This window comes from Lynx rufus, unplaced genomic scaffold (genome assembly GCF_022079265.1).
Source record: "Lynx rufus isolate CCGP_SWC_20201006 ecotype Redwood Valley unplaced genomic scaffold, mLynRuf1.p SCAF_6, whole genome shotgun sequence".
Classification (NCBI taxonomy): domain Eukaryota; kingdom Metazoa; phylum Chordata; class Mammalia; order Carnivora; family Felidae; genus Lynx; species Lynx rufus.
In genome coordinates this window covers 89636685-89641430 of record NW_025814878.1, presented here as the reverse complement: position 1 = coordinate 89641430, position 4746 = coordinate 89636685, and the positions used below count along the sequence as shown (strand labels likewise).

Sequence of the window (4746 nt, the reverse complement as noted above, 5' to 3'; positions counted from 1 at the left end):
ATTAACTCAGTTGTGATTTTTTTATCATCTACAAGTACTTCAGATATCTGAGTTTATCTAAAGACCCTTCTGTCACAAAACACCTAACAATACGTAATTCAATTGTGTATTTCACACGATAATTGACTTAAGAAATCCAAGAATGATAACCTAAAAACCCATGAAATCACCATGTTTTGTTAATACCTGAGCTTCTACTTTTAGAACTTAACAACCTATGCTTATTATTTGGATTATTTTTAATCTAAAGATTATCACTGTTACTAATAACCCTGTAACTGACAGTCATTTATTCACACCTTAGTATTAATAAAAAAAATTTTTTAATGATGAACTCATATTTATTGAAAGACATCCAGCTGAGAAATAGAGAAATAATTGTTAGGCAGGCATATGTGGCACATGATTATGATTAAGTTCCACTAATTCATATTTCCAAATTATACTTTCTGCTAAATTCCAGAGCGTTCTATTCATGCAGCAGTGGTAGGAAGCATTGACTTTTTTTTAATGTCCATCCTCTTGATAAAGCAATGCAACACCAGGAACATTTAGTAAAGTCATTTTCTACCATTTGAATATGTGATAGTCTAATGTTAAGAAATCAAGTCAAAGTCTAGGATATTTAGACTGATTATTTGTGATATACAAAACTCAGTTAAATTCAGTAGCTGTACCTGGCTTTCTCACCTTCTTTGTGTTGAAACCTTCCATCATTTATGGCTTGTCCCAAGCACAAAATCCTGAGCAATGGGATACGAGGTGATGAAATAACATGGTAGAAGGAGCACAGTTTGCTTCTGCACACTTGTTCAGGAGGCCACAGATTTATCTGAAAGTTCGTTTTTCTCTCCTGTAGTGTCATTATACATTTCATCAGGTATGTTATCCATAGGAGGCGTACTCTGGGGAGTCACAGTGTGTCCAAACCCTTGGTAGTGACCCATGGGTGAAGGTGGTACAGAAGAGGCAACAGAAATTGCATCTTGTGATGATGATGGTAACAAGCTTGTATGTTCATTTTGATCTTGGTCCTCAGGAAAGAACTTCTTCCTAGAATGTCCCATGACTGTCCATCCAACATGCCTTACTTGCTCAGAAATATCATCCCTAATATCTGAACCATCCCACATGGCAAGAAAGGAATCAAAGCATGACCCTCTTCTGCTTCTTGGACCTATGGTTTATATGAGAAAGTGTAGTGATGAGCAATAGTAGCAAGGAACATCTCAATACAGATGATAAAGTCCTGGAGTCCTGTAGCCACAGCTTCTACAGTTTGCCATTCCCATGTATGCTTTTCAGAAATAACGCCAACTTTAACCAACAAAGTGATAACAACTGCTTGCCAAAAGGAAACAAAAGCCACCAGCTTTAAACAAAGAAATTTGCCAACAGGTTGAATTGGACCCAACTCTTCCTTCAGTACTTTATAAAATAGCAGCAGAAGATAAATGGCAAAGAATTGTGACATGCTGTTTATTATAACCAAGTAAGTCCAAGCATTTGAAAAGCTAGTTTCCTTTATCATATATACCAAGCAGCTCACAGATTAAAGCAACAATGGTGGTGAATGGTCTGATAACTCTATACTGCAGTACACCCAGTTTGCACCGAAACAGCAATACTTTTCCCATAGTCCATGGTGGACCACAACATAAGGGAGGGAAATGTTTCTGCTGATCTTTGCCTTCAAGAATTAATACCCTATTTGGATACCAGTTAGTTAGATAATTGGTAAGGAATCCCATAAAGTTGTAAATGACATAAGCTTCATAACATTCTCTGCAGGTATCTACATATTGCAATGCTGAGATATTTCAAAGATATTTCATAGCTTTGAAATATGTAAAGTGTATATGGGTACCATCCAAAGAATCCTTTTTATTGGTTTCTGTAATTCAGGTTGTGTATAATGCACTAAATGTTGTAATATCACCCAGAGTGATATAGGTATAGTCAACAGCAAAAAAAAATGCCAGCAATAAACCAAGCCTTTGTATGTATTCCACCCTCCAGCTTCTGTAATTCCCACACGCACAGAGGAACCGCAACCGCTATGGACACCAGGTAGATGACCACCGCTAAAGGTCGAATCCACTGTCTCCAGTTCCTCCAGGTACAAGTGCAAGGCATGTTTCCGCATAAATGAGCTCCAGATGGCAAGGAAAAAGAGCTCGATGGGGATTGTAACGGGGAGCCCTGTTCTTTGGTTGTTTTGTCAACTCGCATGCTACAGAGAAACAGCTGTTGGGGGACATTACCAGCAGTTCGAGCCGCCCCCTCCGCCCGCGTTGTGCTTTCTGCTGCTACTGCTGCGGCAACTGCTGCCGCTCAGGGTACTACCAGGGAGAAGTGGCGGCAGCATCCTTTCTTCCCCACCCGGCATCTACCTAGTTCGGGGGTAGAATACCCTGGCGGAGCCGCTGCCCTCACCTGGGTATCGCCCAGAGCACCGCCTGCACCATGGCCTTGAGGTGAGCGGCGCCGACCAGGACCGGCCTCTATAGACCCTGCAGACAGTTCGGTTCTGCCCCGCCGCTGCCTGCCCACTTGCTCTTTTCTTGGTCGGTAGAGCTTTCTCCCTCCCGCGTCTGCGGGCGTCTCTTCCCCTGATTTCGCTGGCAGATTGGAGATGAGGACTCAAACCTGTCGGCCCCAGGATTTTCTCACTCACTCCCACGGGGCATCCCCACAAAGGAATCCCTTAATAAAGAATTAAAAACAAATTTTTTTTTGGAAAGGAATCGATTAAACATAAGAAGGATATGTATTCTGGGTAATAAGAGGCATTAAGATGCATACTGAAGTGTACATTTTGCAAGTTCAAGTTTGAAGGAAATCACCAGCTATAAGCACGCAGAGAAGTTAGACTGCAACTACGAACTAAGAATAAGGAAAACTTCACTTATTTTAGACATGATATTTTAATATTAAATTGTACCTAAGATGTTTCAAGATTGTTAAGACTTATTTAAAGACAGTGAATTTCAGGCTGAGGAAAAGAAATGCTTTAATTCTCACAATGTGTTGAAAATATGAAGTATGAGGACGCTTAAACACAATGCAAAAATGGGTGGGTAGCAAGACACCTATAGGTGGGTTTATCTGTCAGACACTTAGGATGCCAATGACAGAAATTCAATTTAGAAGAGGTAACTCTTAAAAGGAGAATGTGTCATCTTTTAGATTTAAAACACAAGGTCAAGAGTGAAGCTGGCCTCAGAGTCAACAAGAATAACCCTGCTTAGGCAAGAATTTTGTTCTTGGTTCAGATAGCTTTGCTGAGGTTAGATTGTAGGTGTCAGTCACCAAAGGAAAAAGTGAAGGTACTATATTCAGTTATGAATGGGACTATGAATTAGCCTCCCTGCCCTGTCAGGGCAGCAGGATGGAACCCAGGGACTGTAGGACTCATTGTTTGGGGGACCTGAATCCATCAAGAAGAGTGTGCTGAATTCCCTGATCAGGTGAAGCCACTGGTTTTGTTAGGTAGAAAAACCACCTACCCAGTTTTGCTGTGTGCTCTGGAGGCTGTATTCAGTAGTAGGAAGGAGTATGGATTAGTTTCTCTGTCCCACTACAGTGTGAGAAGCAGCTCTAAGGCTGGTAGTGCCGTTTGTTGTCTTAACTCAAACTGACTTGCACCCCAAGTTCCTTGCTTGAACAGGCCCACTGGCGTTGCTCTGCAAATTATCATCTCTGCCAGCCCTTCTCTGGGCTTGAGTGTTACCAGGCTAGACTGGTCAGATGTGGCTGGGAGACACTCTCTACAACTGTGGGGCTATGACTCAGCTCCTTCCTAGGGTGTGTGCCAACCCGGTTCTAGGACTGGCTAAATTCTTCATTTGAGGATCCAAATCAAGCAGATCTTCACCTTGTCGAGTTCCCTGGTCAGAGTGCACCACTGACTTGGTTCTACAGATGAGCAAAGCTGATGGTTGGGATTACCATTTGGGTACTGCAGGCATGAAATCAGTCTGCCAAGATAGGAGTGCTGGTTCTTGTAAGCCCCACCTCCCTCCTCCATCATGATAAGATTCCCAGGGGCTAGGTTCCACAGATTACTCTGCAATCTCAGTGGGATGAGATCAGACTGGTGCTTCCCACAAAGAGACAGACCCACATTGCTGGGGATGGGGTGCTGGTTGTCCCAGTTCCAACTGGTTTTCTTTTCCCAGTAGAGAAGCCAAATGCTTAAGGAAGACCTCTCCTTATGGTGCTGTGCTGGCCTGGGGGAGGGTCAACATGTAGCCACTTCTCTTACCCTTCTAATGCAGTCTGCCTTGATCTCTGTGTTATAGGATGGTGCTTCCGCCAGATCCCTGTGTTCTAGAACTCTCTAGGACCTCTCAGAGATGTCCTATTATTGACTAGTTGTTACTTGTTCTTCTTGTTAGGGGTAGAAATTCAGGAATGACATGTTACATCTTGGTTGTCTTTTCTAGATTTGAGGGATGCATTCCTTGCATTATTTGGCTCATGGTCCTTTCCCCCATCTTCAGATCCACAAATATCTGCTCCATTTTTACTTCACCTCCTGTGTCTTAGATCCATTGCCTCCCTCTTATAGGTCCTTGTGATGATACCAGTTCTACCTGGATAATCCAGGATAATCTACCCACTCAAAATCTTCATCTTAACCATATCTGCCAAGTTCCTGTTGCCATATAAGGTGGCATTCACAGGTTCTAGGAATTAGGACATGGACATTTTGGGGAGCTATTATTCAGCACCACATATAGT

General features: G+C 42.5%; 1 pseudogene; it reads right to left on the bottom strand.

Moving 5' to 3' along the window:
* Positions 1-812: 812 nt before the first annotated feature.
* On the bottom strand, positions 813-2232 carry LOC124529399 (transmembrane protein 184C-like; annotated as a pseudogene).
* Between the last annotated feature and the right edge of the window lie 2514 nt (positions 2233-4746).